At 42.7% G+C, this 18,164-nt stretch overlaps 1 long non-coding RNA gene and 1 other non-coding gene across 2 annotated transcripts in view; one reads left to right on the top strand and one right to left on the bottom strand.

Moving 5' to 3' along the window:
• The window catches only part of LOC132533471 (uncharacterized), a 69,081-nt gene that overhangs the window by 43,964 nt on the left and 6,953 nt on the right, over positions 1 to 18,164 (bottom strand). The window lies entirely within an intron of this gene.
• LOC132533618 (small nucleolar RNA SNORD22) lies at positions 1,581 to 1,707 on the top strand. The gene has a single exon (XR_009545479.1). It is a non-coding gene; the product is annotated as a small nucleolar RNA SNORD22 (small nucleolar RNA).

Here is an 18,164-nt window from a genome sequence, read left to right as displayed (position 1 = left end):
TGGGTACGGAAGAAGGGCAAATGCTAGAAGAAGAAGAAGAAGCTATACCCCTCTTATCCTATGGTTTTGTCAATGTTTCATTTTTATAAATAAAAAATTTAAAAAAAAAGAAGTGTCATGGAATGAAGTTGTAGCTATGATGTTTTCTTTTGTAGATTCTGCATATAAATAAAATCATGAGGTTTTTGAAAAAAATTAAAAAGTAGACAGGACCAAAGTAAGCATCTCAAGGGAAGGCTGTCAATTTATTAAGGCCTAGAGACCCTAAGAAAAACACAGGTTCACGTCTCTTATTTAAACCTCCTAAGACCATGTGTGTTTCAGGTGTCAAGAACACTGACATTTTAGAAAGACAGTGGGCACTTCATACTATCAGCAAAATATAGCTGAGCATCCCCACACACAAAGACAGTAACACTTTTGCAGCAAAACTTATGAATAACCACACAAGATGAGCTAAATGGAGACCATAGATAGACTTGCCACCACCTGGGCTCAGCCTCATAGAAGTAGTGTAGACAAGGGATTTCTGGGTCCACTACTGAAGAGCCAGGGAGGAAAGCAGTGATGTACACATCAGGAAATGAAATGTATAGATGCAAAATGTCCAGGAATAGGGTAATTGGGCTGGGAGACACAAACACACACACACACACACATACACTCTTCAGCTCCATCTCTGGCCTTACAAAGACCAAACAAATGTACAGTGATGCACACATCAGGAAGTGAACGTATAGATGACTGTGTACATAAATAAATTGGGTTATAAAATGCCTACCACTAAATTCTAAATGGTTGCTTATCTGTGGAGGCAGACACATTCAAAGGCATCCTTTTTTCAAGACAGAGAGAGAGAGAGACCGAGACCACAGCACCAAATCTTCCTTCAATGAAGGGGGAGTCAATCTTGAACCTGGTTCACACGCACAGCAAAGCACCCACTGCCCAAGTGAGCTATTTTGCCGGGCCAACAACAGCATCCTTAAGCCACAATAAAATCCCCTGACTTGCTTCTTTATCAAAAGGAAAGTAGCTGTGCATGCCACTGATCTCTAGGACTATAGGGAGGAATAGGGTAACACTTTATTGCAAACAAATATATAGGCGTATGCATTTATTCCTTTAAAACTCCCATAATTGTCTCATGTGAAAAGTCTGGCAGGAATAAAACTTTCCCTAAGAAACTGCTAAGTGCTTTCCTTTCTGTATGGAAGTGCTACAAAACAAGGAAGGGAAAGGAAACTCCATAAACCCCTTTCCAATAATTCTAACTCTTGGACACCCAATTTGTACTCATCTTTTAAGTCTGAAAGCTCCAATTCCGGGAAGAGGGAGAATGATGCCTCAAACCATTAATAACAGGCACTGCCTGATCTTATCACACACCAGAGGCCAATTATGCCAGCAACTGCTACCATAGATGCTACTGAGCCCTCATTGCATAGAAGACAGAAAGCTGAACACTTTGAAGGTTGCAATTGTTCTCACATTAATAATAGGACCAACATGATAGGGCTGGGTACCATCTTATTTTACACACAAGAAACCAAATCTTCCAATGAAGATTCCAAAGTTTTTTCCGGTGAAGAAACACCCGAATGTCTTACCTGCTGTCCTAGTCCCAAAGCCTGCAAAGGTGAACCCACTGGGACTGGCTGGGGGAAAAAGAGGAAATTTTCTTCCAGAAAGAACTGTCTGAGGGATTAGCTGTACTTAGCTGAATACATAAAAAGTAATGATTCCCATCTAATAAGAACTTAACTGGCTCTATACAGGAATTCAGCACAGGAGGACACAGCTTTATACAGCCTGTCTGCATTGATTGGCTCTCAATTCTAAATAAAAGTCTGTATTGAACACACACACAAAAAAAAAAATTCCAAAGCTTTTGAGAAAAAAACAAAGCCAAATGGTCATGCTGTTATCTGCTGCCAATCACAGGTTTCCCCCCACTATATAAAAAATGAGTGTTCCAAAAATTGAAAAAGAGATCCTTAAGGGGCTGGGTGGTGACTCACCTAGCTGAATGCACGTTACAATGCATAAGGACCCGGGGTCAAGCCCCCAGTCCCCATCTACAGGGGGAAAGCTTTACAAGTGGTGAAGCAGGTCTGCAGGTGTCTCTCTGTCTTTCTCCCTTTCCATCTCCCCCTCCCCTCCTCATTTTCTTTCTGTCCTATACAATGGGGGGAAATGGCCTCCAGGAGCAGTATATTTGTAGGCCTGGCACCGAGCCCTAATGATAACGCTGGAGGAAAACAGAAAGAAAGAGAGAGAGAGAGAGAGAGAGAGAGAGAGAGAGAGGAAAGAAGGGAGAAAAATAAAGGAAGGAAGGGAAAAGGAAGAAGAGTATTTGTAGGCCTGGCACCAAGCCCCAATGATAACACTGGGGGGAAACAGAAAAAAAAGAGAGAGAGGCAGAGAGAGAGAGAGAGAGAGAGAGAGAGAGAGAGAGGGAGAGGAAGGAAAGAAGGGAGAAAAATAAAGGAAGGAAGGGAAAAGGAAGAAGAGAAAAGCAATCTGGAGGCAAAAAAAAACCAAAAACAAGTGAGCCCTACATCACTTGGTCCTAGATGTGTTTGACTTGGCAAAGGGAGAGCAAGGAAGGACTGCTAATACCCACACATCCTAAGCACCCCTGGGCAAACACATCATCTCCATGGAAGCCTTTCCAGAGGACAGGTTTGCCAGCACCACTATGCCAAGCAGAATAACTTCTCCCAATCCTTTCAATGTCAGTGGAAGTCTCTTCTGCTTTAAGAACCTTTCTCTTCTCAAAATCGACTTCAGTTAACTTGCCCATGGCTCACCTAACCTGAGCGTATTTAAAATGCAGGAGCTGCCCGCATCAATATACGCCCTATTAAAAATATCTGTCTTCTAGGATTACTTTGGGAACCCACCAAGTCACAGGGGTGAATGCAAACATGTGTAGCTCGTGGACAGAGAGGGGCCTAAGGAGAGATTTCTGGGGCTAAAAGTCTGTATCTACTTGGGGGTGATTGACAACAGTCTGGCAGTTTGCCAGTTGAGATGCCACCTCCGGTCAGAGTTTTATCAACAAACAGACTGCTGAAGGGAGGAGAGGATCCCCTAAGGCTCACCGGACGCAATTGTGAGTCTGTACTGCTACTGTCCCTTGGAAGCTGGAGCAGCAGCAGGGAGGCCCTGTGCTGACACTGGCGGAAGACACCTGGTTGGCAACTCAGGAGAAGACACAGACTCCCAGGAGTCTGCAAGTGGGACTGTAGAGTGGCAACCTTTACACACTGTTCTCCCCCCTGAACTTTGGAGCCACTTTAAATAATTTAATTGCCTCAGAACCCACGGAATACAAACTGGATTTTTTTAGGAAAGGAAAGAAAGGAAGAAAGAGAGAGAGAGAGAGAGAGAGAAAGAAATCCATCTTGCCTGTTATGAGTCCCGCTATGTAAGGCACCAGCCCTGACCTGCCTGGCTGGCCCTCCTGTCTCTCACAGTTCAGTACCAAAGTGTGGCCAGGAGCCTGACCCTTAGCCACAGTAAGAGCCATGGGCCCTGGGACTATGAGACAACTTCTCTGTGCTTTGGTTTCTGAGAAAACACAATGCAAAACAGCATTTATGTAACAGGTTGGAAGAATTCATAAAAGGTTAGCACAGTGCCTGGCACACTCCATGTGGCAATGATAAACTATTTGTATAATTGAGGTGGTATTAAAGAAGCTTTGGTATTCACTGAAGTGAACTCTTTATCCCCAAGTAAGAGGTTAAAGAAAAAGAAAAAAAAACACCTTTATTTAGAGTTTTTCAGGTAGAGATTTTAGACACAGGCACCTGACAGAAATGCAACTGCTCTGCTTGGAGAGAGCATAGATGGGGGCCACGTGGTGGCACACCTGGTTAAGTGCACAAACTACAGAGCACAAGGCCCTGGGTTCAAGTCCCTGGTCCCCAACTGCAGGGGGAAAGCTTCAAAAGTGGTGAAGTAGGGCTGCACGTGTCACTCTGTCTCTCTCCCTCTCTATCTCCCCTCCCTTCTCAATTTCTCTCTGTTTCTAGCCAATAAAAAGAGAAATAAAATGAAAATAAATAAATTAATTAATTAAGAGAAAAAGGGAGAGATAGAATGAATGCAGTTTTGCTGGAGCTGACATATAGCCCAGTACACTTCCAGGAACTAGTAATTAGTTACACCCACTGAAAAATAAGGATGTGGGCAGGACTTTCGTCCTCCTATCACAATGTCTATCTTGTGTTGACTCAGCGCACTGTGAAATTCAAAATACAAAGCACTATTTATGCCTTTATTTCTGTTGGCAGGAGGAAAGTGCAAAGGTCCACCAGCCAAGTCCAAATCTGAAGGGTGCCAACACCACCCACATAAAGGATCATACAAGAAAAACTAAAACAGGTAAGGCAGACACACTGAGTACTCAGTCACTGGGGGAGCTCTGGTCTACAGTAATGCAGTAACACTGGCTTTTCACCCCCTGCTCTCAAATCCTCTATAGGAAGTAGAGGTGGCACAAAAATGAGTAGCATACTGGGAATCTTAGCATTAAGATGTCTTCACTTTTTTTTCCCTCTAGCACCTCATTTTTATCTAGGGAAAACTGTAAAATGAATGAAATAAAATTCTAATACATATAGGAAGTGATTGGATTATCTAGTTTCCTGTCTAGAAATCAAGACTGGCAGGTGCTAAAAAATCTAAAAAGAAAGGGGGGGGGGGAGAAATGGAGGAAGGGAGAGATGGAGAGAAGCAAAAGAAAGAAAAAAAGAAAGAAAGAAATGGAATGAAACCACCAGCCAAAGAAACCATTCTCCTGTGCAGCCCCAAGAAAAGTCCAGAGAGAGGTGTAGGGTAGATAGGATAATGGATATGCAAACAGACTCTCATGCATGAGGCTCCAAAGTCCCAGGTTCAATCCCCCACACCACCATAAGCCAGAGCTGAACAGTGCTCCGGTAAAAAAAAAAAAAAGAGAGAGAGAGAGAGAGAGAGAATCCAGAGAGTGACCCCACACACATACTATTTTGAGCCAGAAAAACAGGTTGCAGCAACTGCTTTTTATACATACAGCTTCAGGATAACATTTCCAATTTGAATGAAAAAGCATCTGCTTATTAGGATTCCGGAGTCAGACAGGGTGAGAATAATGAACAAGTCTTGGAAATGAATAAAGTCCACCCCCCGCCTCTCTTCCACTAGAATGCTAGTCAACAAAGGTTTATGGTGGTGCCGGGGACTGAACCTAGGGTCTCAGTTCTCTAAATGCCCAGAAGCATGATATGGAAGATGTTTTTTTCTTCAAAGCCCCTTTGGCCAGAGGGCCCAACCAGTTATTCTAGGAAGCAGTGACCAGACCTTCAACACCAATGTATGCCCCTCTGGCTGCAAGTCTCATGATTCCTTTAACATTTGTTGGAGGGGAAAAGGTATGGGAGGTATAGACAGAGTCAGGTTTGGCTCCTAAGTCATGCTCTTTCTCTAAGTCTTCTGACTTTCCATCTGTAAAGTAGGAGCAGTCCCAAGAGTAAGGCTCAAACAGGTTGCTATCCAAATTAATAGATCATGAAAATCTAGGTACTTAGTGTTGCCTAAGGCCTTGCTCTTTCTAATGTCTTCACTCTTCTCCTGAAGAAGAATGTTCCATCCCTCTATAGGGAATCATATTCATGTATTGTATATGTAAGTTACTTATGAAGCTTACTTACTGTACTGGCTTCTGGATGGTCAGTTGCTATTTCCCCATATTGAAACCTACTAGACATTTTCAAAACAAAACCCTCCAAGCAATTCCAAAAATGCCTTTGGAGTCAGTTTACAACCTGGCAGAGTGGCTTCCACTGCAGGCAGACTCATTGGAAGGTTAATGGTTTCTAATCTTTCAGGCAACCTCACAACCTTACAATTGCCTTAGGTCACATAGCCTGGGGCTTCTCAATATTTTTTTTAGCAAGTTCCCCTGCTTAGGGTTTTAGGCCTCAGCAGACCCCCATTCCACCAAATTAAGTTGTGCCCTCTACAACAGTGGCTTTCCAGAAATTAAGTTTGAGACTATATCACTGACAAGCATCCCCTTCCCCACATTGACTATAACGTTCTGTGAATTTTTCTGAGTGACTCAATAGAATTCTCAGTCTCTCTAAAAAATGAAAGCAAAAACACAATTGAAAAATTCAGAAGGAGGGCTGAGAGTGGTACACTTGGTTGAGTTCATATGTTACCATGTACAAGGACCCAGGTTCAAGCCCCTAGTCCCCACCTGCAAAGGGGAAGCTTCACATATGGTGAAGCCATGCTGCAGGTGCCTCTCTTTCGCTTGTGCTCTCTATCTTCCCCCTCTCATTTTTTCTGTCTGTATCATAAATAAATAAAATATGTAAAAGAAAATTAGGTAGGAAACTTAGTTCACATAAGAGGATGTCCAAATGCCACTATCCACATGCAAAATTGCTAAGTGGCAAATTGTGACAAGAGAAAGACAAATCAAAACCAAAATGAGAAAGCTCTATCTATACAAGCAGCAGCTAAACTTTAAGTGACTTATCAAAGTAAGTACTGGCAAAAGTATGGTATAATGGAACTCTCATTCACACCAGATGGAAATATAAACTGAAGTAGTCACATTCACATTAGAAAGCGAAACATATGTACATCATACGGTTCAACAATTACACATGCACACACAGAAATGAATATATGTATGACAAAGTCATATAAACATGCATATTGATAGAGGCATTATTCACAAGAGCCCCACACTGTAAGTCATTCAAGTATTCTTTTTTTTAGTTTATTTATTATTATCTTTATTTATTGGAAAGAGACAGTGAGAAATCAGAAGGCAGGGATGCTAGAGAAGGAGAGAGACAGAGAGACACCTGCAGCCCTGCTTCACCACTCGTAAAACTTTCCCCCTGCAGGTGGGGACCGGGGGCTCAAACCCGGGTCCTTGAACATTGTAATACATACGCTCAACCAGGTGCGTCACCACTCAGCCCCCATTCAAGTATTCTTCATGAGTAAGTGTAGGCTTGTATACAAAGCAATACAACCCAAATACCATTCCATGTCCAGTCTGGGTCAATATCACAATGTTGAAAGAAAGAAATCAGACATAAACAAATATGAGTGTATTTGAAATTGGGTCAGCTTGGAATGTTCCTACTCATGACTACAGATCTATAGGCTCAGATCTACAGGGACGCAGAGGTCACATAGGCTCCTAAGCTGAATATGGGCCACAGATTGAATCTATGAGGTGTGCAGTCAACAATATTTATACACTTTTCCCATGTTTGGGAGCTACTCTCTTCCCTGATCTAGCTTCCTAGCCCTTTTTTCATATGCCATCATCTCCCCAGACAATAACTTGGATCCACTTGCATATCACACTTCAGGCTCAGGAAAAATAGATAAAATAAAACTAGTATAGTCATGGGCTCTTTGGAATATAACTAAAATAGTTCTACTAACTATCTACAAAACAGAGGACACCCTCCCAACTCTTCATCTAAACTATTCCAGCCTTTAGGTTCATGATTAGTCAACAACTTGTTTGGCTTTTTATGTTAACTCTTTTTTCAGCCACCAGGTTCCAGATGCTACCATGATGCCAACCAGACTTCCCTGGGCACACGACCTCACCAATGTGTCCTGGAGCCCTCCTTCCCCAAGAACCCTGCCCCACTACGAAAAGATAGAGACCTGCTGGGAGTATGGATCGACCTGCCAATACCCATGTTCAGTGGGGAAGCAATTAAAGAAGCCAGACCTTCCACCTTCTGCACCCCATAATGACCCTGGGTCCATACTTCCAGAGGAATAAAGGATAGGAAAGCTATCAGGGGAGGGGATGGGATACGGAGTTCTGGGGATTGGAAATGTGTGGAATTGTACCCCTCCTATCCTATGGTTCTTGTCAGTGTTTCCTTTTCATAAATAAAAACTAAAAAAATAGAAAAGTATGAGTGTAAGGGGTTGGGCAGTGGGGGGGTAGCGCAATGAGTTAAGGCCACGTGGCATGAAGCACAAGGACCAGCACAAGGATCCAGGTTCGAGCCCCCATCCTCCACCTGTGGGGTGGGGGTCGCTTCACAAGCTGTGAAGCAGGTCTGCAGGTGTCTATCTTTCTCTCCCCCTCCTCTCTCCATTTCTCTCTGTCTTATCCAACAACGACAGCAACAACAACAATAATAATAGCAACGACAATAAGACAACAAGGGCAACAAAAGAGAAAAAATAGCCTCCAAGAGCAGTGGACTCGTAGTGCAGGCACCGAGCCCCAGCAATAATCCTGAGGGCAAAAAAAATGTATGAATATATACATTCAATTATATATATATAATGGGCAAAAGTGACCTACTGTACTAGAAATCAGGCCAATGGAGGTGGGAAGAGTAATTAAAGGAGGGATGGGAAGTTTATGGTCCAGGTACTCTCTGTATCTGTATTAAGACTAAGTGGAGGGGTCTCAGTGGTAGTGCAGTGGGTTAAACACACGAGATGCAAAGTGCAAGGACCAGGGTAAGAATCCTGGTTCAAGCCCCTGGCTCCCCACCTGTGGGGGGGAATCGCTTCACAGGCGGTGAAGCAGGTCTTCAGGTGTCTATCTTTCTTTCCCCCTCTCTGTCCTCCCATCCTCTCTTGATTTCTCTCTGTCCTATCCAACAACAACCACAACAATAACTACAATAATAATAACAACAACAATAAAAAAAATTTAAAAACAACAAGGCAACAAAAGGGAAGAAAATAGCCTCCAGGAGCAGTGGAGTTGGATTCGTAGTGCAGGCACCAAGTCCCAGCGATAACCTTGGAGGCAATATATATATATATATATATATATATATATATATATATATATATATATATAGTTTGGTAGATGGAGCAGGGAAACAGCATAATATTTATGCAAAACACTTGAGTGCCTGAGGCTCTGAGCTTCCTGGACCAACACCCAGCAATTCCCTGTGGCAGAGCTGATCTGTGCTCTGGTGTCTCTGTATCTCTCACTCATTAAAAAAAGTGAATAAAGGGAGTCGGGCTGTAGCGCAGCGGGTTAAGCGCAGGTGGCGCTAAACTCAAGGACCGGCATCAGGATCCCGGTTCGAGCCCCCGGCTCCCCACCTGCAGGCAGGTCCCTTCACAGGCGGTGAAGCAAGTCTGCAGGTGTCCGTCTTTCTCTCCCCCTCTCTGTCTTCCCCTCCTCTCTCCATTTCTCTCTGTCCTATCCCACAACAATGACATCAATAATAACTACAACAATAAAACAACAAGAGCAACAAAAAGGAATGAATAAATAAAATAAAAATAAAATTTAAAAAAGTGAATAAATAAAACATTCTTTTAATTAAATGGGCATGTCATCCAGAAAGTTAAGTTGTAGATAGACACTCAAACATGAGGTCACAAGTTCAATCCCCAATATGACATGACAGGGGCTTTCTAGTTCTCTTTCATTAATAAATAAAACTTTTTAAAAAATCAAATTTTAAAAAAAATGGAATTTTCCTGGAATGGAAAAATTCATAGGGCCAGGTGGTGGTGCACCTGGTTAAGCTTACCCACTGCAGTGCGCAAGGACCTCGGTTCAAGCCCCCAGTGCCCACCTGCAGGGGAATAGCTTCATGAGTAGTGAAGCAGGGCTGCAAGTGTTTCTCTATCTCTCTTCCTCTCTATCTCACCTTATCTCCTCAATTTCTCTGTCTCTACCTATCCAATAAATAAATAAATATTTAATAAAAAAAGAAAAATTCATTGAGCTATTGTCAGGTGATTTATACTTTCTTCTCTCTATATGCTAGACTTTTAAATAAACATCTTAAGGGAGCCAGGTGGTAATGCACCTGGTTAAGCACACATATTATAGACCTGGGTTCAAGCCCCTGGTCTCCACCTGCAGGGGAAAAGCTTCACAAATAGTGAAGCAGGTTTCTGTTCTCTCTCCCTCTCTATCTCTCCTTCCCCTCTCAATTTCTCTCTGTCTCTATCCAATAATATATAAATAAATAAAACATTTTTAAAATCTTAAGAAAAAAAGTCAGCTCATACAGATGCCTTCTCCTGTGCAAAGCCAAACAAGGCAAGCCAATGTAATTTCTGGTGGCTTAAATTTATTCTAGAAGTCAGACCAAGTCTAAAACACACTAGACAACAAGTCATGCTCTCAAATGCAAGCCTGGTTCCATCCATCACAGGGAATCGAATAGCAAGGCTTTACTCCTCTCAATTATTAAAAAATAAATAAATAAATAAAAGGCTGGAGTAATTATGAAACTCAAATGAGATACAAAGAGAGCTTTTTATTATCCATAATTGATAACCCAGTTATATTTCTTCGGGTGTTATCATATATCACAGCTGATGGAGTTGAAAAGTGGAGAAAACCTAAGACTTACAGATTTTAAGGACTTTGGGTGGGTGAGTTGTTTCCAATGCACAAGGATCTAGGTCAAAGGGCCCACTCCCCACTTGGAGGGGGAAAGTTTCAGGAACAGTGAAGTAGGTCTGCAGGTGTCTCGCTGTCTCTGTCCTTCGCTATCTCCTCTTTCTGTGTCCCATCAAATAAATAAAGGCAAAAAAAGAGAAAGAAATGAAAGTCACATGAAGACAGAGAATCTTAAGACAAAAAGAATATAACGACAGTAAAGAAAATTTGATGCTTTCAAAACCAAGAGCCTGTATCATTTCCAAATGTGGGATGAACAGAGCTTATTTATGATAGCTTAATTCCAGAGTGACTTTAGTGATACAGCTGTCCAAGTTGAAATGAAATTCCACAACAATTCTATGTGACACCTCTCTCTCTCTCTGTCTGTCTCTTTCTCTCTTTCTCTCTCATTTGTGTGTGTATGTGCAACCTGGACCTTATATATGTACAATTTCACCACTCTGAGCCACTTTTTCATTCAGAGAGAGAGAGAGAAGACAGAAAAGAAGACAGGAAGAGACACCACAGTAGCAGAGCTTGCCTAGTGCTATAGCGCTTCTCATGTGGTGCCAGGGCTCAAACTTGGCCTACACATCAGAAGGCATATGGCTTACCTCGGGAACTATTTCTATGGCCTAACCTCCAGTTTATTGTTATGCATCTTTCTTAATGTCTTCTGGCTCTCTCTTGGTCCTAGGTTCAGGCTCAGGCCTAGCAGGCAAGATGATGCTTAGAATGCCAGCCTTAGGGCATGGGAGGAAGCACAATGGACAAGCAATTGAACATTCAAGGATGAGGTCCTGAGTATGATCCTCTGTATCACATATGCCGGAGCGATGCTCTGGTTCTTTCTCTCCTCCTCCTCGCGATGCTCTGGTTCTTTCTCTCCTCCTCCTCTCTCATAAATAAATCTTAAAAAGAAATAAAGAGAGAGAGGAAGGAAAGGAAGGAAGGAAGGAAGGAAGGAAGGAAGGAAGGAAGGAAGGAAAAAAGGAAGGAAGGACGGATGGATCTGTCCTGACCTAATAGACTCACTTAGACTCAGACTCAGAGCTGCCTCAGGAACCGAGTTAAAAGACTAGTATTTTACGGGCACGGGTGACCCTATGCTCTATCTCAGGGGCTCTCATTCTATGATTTTGTTAAAGTCTCCTTTCTTAAATAAATAAAAAAATAAAAAAAAATTTTAAAAGACTAGTATTTCTGGAAACCTATCAAAAATGCAGAATCCTAGCCCCCACTTAGGACTCAATGAATCCAAGCCTGTGTCTTCACAGGACGGTCAGATGAGTGCTTAAAGTTTTGAGAGGCACTGGCCTCAGTCACATGGTCTTAAGAAGTCTAGGGCAAGAGGTCACAACCTAGCCCAGTGTGAATGGCCTCCTCCTCCCTCCCCCACTCCACATATGAACCAGGAGTGTCATATATGTTACTTTACCTTTCAAACTCAGTTACCTTTTTTTTTTTCTGGACCTTGGGAATGCACAGAAGACAAGAGAGGTGGAAAGAAGGGAAGTTGGAATGGTGTGTCTGTCATTGCAGAATTCTTATGAAAATCCAAGGGAGGAAAGAAGGGAAATGATTGAGTTCTGAAGCTGGAAAGAGAGCAGAACATGCTAACGTGAAGTCTAAAGCAGACTGCTGAGAACAGGGGTTCTGAAGCCAAAGCATGGGGCTCAACTCCCAGCTCTGCTGCTTTCTGTGCCTCAGATTTTCCAGCTATAAAATAAAAAGAAGTAACAGTATCTACCTACCTCTGGGAGTTTCTATAAGAAGGAATGCAATCAGTGTTTGCGAAGGGTTTGGTGTACTATTGATAGGTTAGCACAGAAGCATTCTCAGAGGCATACTAGTAATAAAAGTAATAGTGGCCCAGGGAAGAGGTAGCTCAGTGGAGGCATGAGGTCCTGAGTTCAATCTCTGGCATCTCATGTGTCAGAGTGATGCTTTGGTTCTCTCTGTCTCTCTTCCCCTCTCTCATGTTAACATATACATGCCACCAGAGTTATCACTGGGGCTAGGTGCAGACACTACAACCCCACCACTCCTGGTGAGCATTTTTTCCCTTTATTACTACTACTTTGTATTTTATTTGATAGGACAGAGAGAAACTGAGAGGGGAGGGGGAGAAAGGGAGCCACCTGCAGACCTGATTTATTTTACCATTCAGGAAGCATCTCCCCTTCCCCCCACAGATGGAGGGTGGTCGAGGCTTGAACCTGGGTCCGGTCCTAGCACGTAGTAATGTGTGCACTCAACCAGATGTGATACCACCTGATCCCCTAAAATGTGTTTTTTAAAGTAATAGAAAGACAGAAATAAAAATCATATAGGCTAGATATGGTGGAGGCAACCCATGAGACAGCACCTGTCCAGCTGAATATAGGTTTTGTTTTTCTTTTACTAGGTAGGTCAGAGAGAAGTTGAGAAGAGAGTGGAGATGGGAAGGGAGAGAGAGAGAAAGAGAGAGAGAGACTTTCAGCACTGCTCCACTGCTCATGAAGCTTCCCCTTGCAAGTGAAGAGCAGGGGCTCATAACTTGGTCCTTATACATGTTGACATGTATGTCCAACTTCCTGTGCCACTGACGGGCCGGCCGGCCCTCTTTAACACATTTTTATTAGTTGCCTCTTCTATTCCAGAAGTGCTAGGCCCCAGAGATCCCAAAGTTAAGACCTCTGCCTCAAAAGTACAGATGGTGGAGCTTGAGAGAAGTTGCATTCCTAATGATGATAAAAGAATTCAGGATTCTCTGTTGAAAATTTTTTTTTAAATCAGCAGTAGAGATACCAGAGAGAGCAGGTGGCTGAGATGTTAGAAAAGGCCCAGATTTAAACAAAAACAAACAAGCAAATCTCAGGCTGGAGAGACAGGTCACTGAGGTGCTGGTACTGCCTTCTATATACCAAGCCCAGGTTTGTGTCTCACCATCACCTGTAAGGTGCTGAGACAATGGAGGGTGCTGTGGTGCTATGCTGATTCTTCCTCTCTCTCTTCCTCTCTATCTGAATGAAGAAGGTGACTCAGAGCAGGGAGATCACACGCATGCCTTTCCATCAAAAACAGAAAAAAGAAAAGTTGGGACTGGATGGTGACGCACCTGGTTAAGAGCACATATTACCAATCAAGGGCACCCAAGTTCGAGCCCCCACTCCCTACCCGCAGGAGGTCCACAGGACTGCTGCTCTTTCCCTCTCTCTGTCTTCCCATCCTTTCTCTATTTCTCTCTGTCCTAGCCAATAAAAACTGAAAGAAAAAAAATGGCTGCCAGGAGCAGTGGATTTATAGTGCCAGCATTGAGCCCCAGTGATAACTCTGGAGGCAAAAAAAAAAAAAAAAGGAAGGAAGGAAGGAAGGAAGGGGGGGAGAAAGAAAGGAAGAAAAAGAAAGAAAGAAAGAAAGAAAGAAAGAAAGAAAGAAAGAAAGAAAGGAAGAAAGAAAGAGAGGGTGTTAGGTGGTAGTGCAGCAGGTTAAGCACACATGGCACAAAGCGCAAGGACCAGTGTCACGAACCCGGTTCGAGCACCCAGCTCCCCACCTGCAGGAAGGGGGTCACTTCACAAGTGGTGAAGTAGGTCTGGAGGTCTCTATCTTTCTCTTCCCCTCTGTCTTTCCCTCTTCTCTAGATTTCTCAGCCCTAGCCAACAATAACAGCTATAACAATTAATAACAATAACAACCACAACAAGGGCAACAAAATGGGAAAAGCAGCCTCCAGGAGCAGTGGATTTGTAGTGTTGGCACCGAGCCCCAGTGATAACCCTAAGGGCAAAAAGGAGAGAAAGAAAGAAAGAAAGAAAGAAAGAAAGAAAGAAAGAAAGAAAGAAAGAAAGAAAGAAAGAAAGTCTTATTTTCCAATATGTGAAAAAGAGAAGAATTTGTTTTATTAGCATTTAGTTCTTTATGTAATCTTTCTACCATCAAGGCAGCAGGGTTTTTTTGTTGTTTTGTTTTGTTTTGTTGTAAACTGTTGTTATGGCTGCATAAGGATTTAATTTTAAAAGGACTAACTTCAGGAACACCCAGCTTTATACACCCAACTCCTTCTCAGCAGTCGGGCAGCTTCCTTATTGCTACTTAATAATAGGGTAGATTAAATTCTTCAAGAATAATATTCGCTTCTCAACCACTAGACACTGCTGGCTTTCACCTTAGAAAGAGTGTCTGAGGCAACAGATTCCTAGGCAGTCTAAAAACAAAAGACTAGGTTCGCTCATAATAGAACTTCTCTGACCATGTTTTGTTAGCAACAGTGATTATGAACAGCGAGGGTGACTAGGTCACAATACACCATTTCACTTGCTTGAGAAATAACATCATTCCCACTTCCAAATGAGGGGTTGGGTGGTGGCATACTGGCTAAAGCACAAATCACGTTTGAGGACCCAAGTTCAAACTCCCAGTCCACACCCTGCAGTGAGGAAACTTCAAGAGTGGTGAAGTTGTGCTGTAGGTGTCTCTCTTTTTATCTTTCCCTCTTTCTTCCCTCCCTCTCTATTTCACTAAATAATATCAAATAAAAGAAGAAAAAAAAAAAAGAGAAAAGCCACTGGAATCGGTAGAGCTATCACTCAGGCACTAAGTTCTGGTGATAATCCTGGTAGCAATAATACATATATAGGAATCACCACCTCTGCCTTATGGAAGGGCAGACAGTGTCAGTCTTTAACTAGGTTAACTAGGTTTGGACCCCACTAGCTTATCTTTGACTGTTTGACTTCAGCCCAATGTTAGTTTAAATTAGCTCAACCCTGCCATCATAGATAGTTCAGCAATCTCCTTTTCTTAGTTCAGCAATCTCCTTTTCTTTAGTCACAGAACAGTAAAGACCTTTACCTTCCACCACATAACAGGCAAACAAGCTGTGGAACTGGGGCTCACAGGGTGAAACCACCATCCTTCAGAAAGCAATAGCTTCCAGGCTGTGAAAAATAGGAAACCCGCTTTACTTACTGCACTTGTGACTTTGTTAAAAAAAAGAGAAAAAAACTTAAAAAACAATGCATTGTTTCCCAGCAGAAAGTGAAAAGGATCTTTCAACTTAATTGAAACACACTCTCTAATTTCCTCCCACTTCAGATGATGATAAAGGAGAGAGATATGGAATTCCAGTGAACAGGCCACAGATCACCTTGTGTAACCCCAGGAGACCAGAGTGGCCGAAGCCAGAAAGGTCGCAGAGTGGTGGTGCATCCTTTATAACAGTCACAGTTACAAACACAGTTACAACAGTGTTTCATCAGGGAGTGCAGAGTGCCCTCACACATGTGACTCATGTACGCCTTACCCTAGAGCTGGCAGAGATGGTTAAGTTCCAAATAGCAAGAGGAAATCGAGGCTGGATAAAGGTGAAAGAAGGTGAAGATGACACAGGATCCAAATGGAAGAATTACAGAGGCAATGTCAATATAACCCTCCCAGAATGAGCAGATTCTTAAGGGTGGACTAATGCAATGCCCAGGTTCTGAAGTCAACAAGGGAGCAAACAGTTTCAGCCTCATACCCACAAACTTGCACTGCTGCTCATGAAAATCTGTTGTCTGCGTCCTAACTCCCTTCATCTCCTTTAGTCTAAGTCAGAGACGCCAAGAAGTGAGATGAGAGGACATCTCAGAGGCCACCACACTAAGCAACTATCAACAACTGAGCTGCTCAGGAATGACCTTCTTCTGGTCCTGATGAAATCAATTCCATGAAAGCATATACAGTCCCATCTTCTTGACTAACAATTACCCAAGCTCAGAAAAGACTCACCTAATTTACCAAAGCGGTGGCAATCTGAAAACCAACCAGCAAACCAAAGTAACTCTGAGGACCAGAACTCACAGCCCTTTTGCCTCCACCCTCTCCCCACCCAAGCCCATCTCCAGAAACAATATATATATATATATATAGATATATACCTTAGCTTCCTGCAAATATATAATTTTCCACATATATATGCAAAAATACATATTTTTTCTCCTTAACTGCGACTCTCAAATCCTTTGCCCTTGTAGGAAGAAAGCAAATAATACTTATCATTCCAAATGCATCAGGTAAGGCAGTTTTCTATGAGCTGAGTGTCACCCAGATCTTACAGGTAAGGAAGCTGTGGAGCAGAAGTTTATTGCTTTGCTTAAGCTCTCGGGGAAATTCAGCTCTGTCCCAATCTGAAGCCATTTTACCTTCTCTGCACTGCACCAGCTTCAACACAGACCATCCACAAACACAGCGTTCACACTAGTGGGCGCGTGCTAGCGTCGCAGGTCTCGGGGCTGGACAGTTGCACGCATGGTTGAGTGCACCCAGGTTCAAGCCCTGGTCACCACCTGCAGGGGGGAAGCTTCTTGAGAGGTGAGGCAGTGCAGCAGGTTATCTCTCTTCCTATTTCCTCTTCTCTCAATGTCTCACTGTCCTATCAAATTAAGAAATAATAAATAAACAAACAAAAATGTTTTTAAAGAAGAATCTGGGGTCTCACAGCTAGAGAAATAGCTCAGCTGGTATAGCACTGGACATGCATGCCTGGCTTTCTGGTTTAATCCCCAGCACTGCATGTACCAGAGTGCTGCTATGGTGTGTGTACCTCACGTCTCATGTGACGCATACTCTCTTCCCTTATATGTAATAAATAATAAAATCTTGGTCCTCAGACTCTGGCTGCAATTAATATCAGAACTTTAACAAGATCTCTAAGTACTTCCTGTATATGAGTTTGGGAGAGTTACACCAACCTGTTAAAGGGAAAAGAAACTCTTGGGGGGGTGGGGTGGGCAGCTGGACACAGCAGCCTCAACTCCAGTGCTGCCAAATGTCACTTAGTATCACAACTCTTGGATTCAAATACTTTGCTGCTTGTGCAGGGCTACATACCATGGGAGCCCTGTTTAAGAAGCCAGTCAGATTTTTTTTTTTAAAGGTCAATCTTGACAGGTGCACAAACAGATCAGAAGATGACATTGAAACATCCACTGCAGTAAGATCTTAAGGGAAAAGGCAAATACAAGTGGCACAGTCAGCATGGCCCCTTTCCCTTGTGCTGGTTCACAGCAAGGAAGCTGAAATACAGACTTTGACTCTCAAGGGATGTTCAGACAACTCCAAGCTGAAGACCTCAAGGTCTTTGCCACAACAACTATCCCAGTGACTCGGAACAACTTGGAGTAAAACTTTCTCTTTTTTTTAAAATTCAGAAGAAAGACTTTTGGAGAAAAGAGTTACAGAAAATTCTAGAAGACCCAAAGACACACATGAAGAGGATTACCTATGTTTTCTCAAAAGCAGGCAATTTGGCCTTAGACTGATATCTCGACTACTCTCACCATTGTTTGTTTGTTTGTTTTCCAGTTAGTACATCCCTTCCTTCAGATTCAATGGCCTTCTTGCTTTCAAATAAACAAACAAACAAATAAGATATGGGCCAGGCACTGGTACACTGAGTTGAACACATATATTACCGGTTCGAGCCCCTAGTCTACACCTGCAGAAGGGAGCTTCATGATTGGTGAAGCAGTGCTCCAGGAGTCTCTCTTTCTCTCTTCCTCTCTTCCTCCCCCTCCCCTATCAATCTCTCTGTCTCTATCAAAAAGAAAGAAGGAAAGTAAAAAAGGAGGAGGAGGAAGAAAGAAAGAAAAGAAAATGGCTGCCAGGAATGGTCAGTTCACCATGCAAGTAGCAACCCCAGTGATAAAACTGGTGGCAATAATGAATAATAATAATTATTGTTATTGTTGTTAATAATTATTATTAATAACAGTAA

This window comes from Erinaceus europaeus, chromosome 16 (genome assembly GCF_950295315.1).
Source record: "Erinaceus europaeus chromosome 16, mEriEur2.1, whole genome shotgun sequence".
In the NCBI taxonomy this organism is placed as follows: domain Eukaryota; kingdom Metazoa; phylum Chordata; class Mammalia; order Eulipotyphla; family Erinaceidae; genus Erinaceus; species Erinaceus europaeus.
The sequence above is the reverse complement of the archived record's forward strand: the minus strand, read 5'-3'. Positions and strand labels throughout refer to the sequence as shown.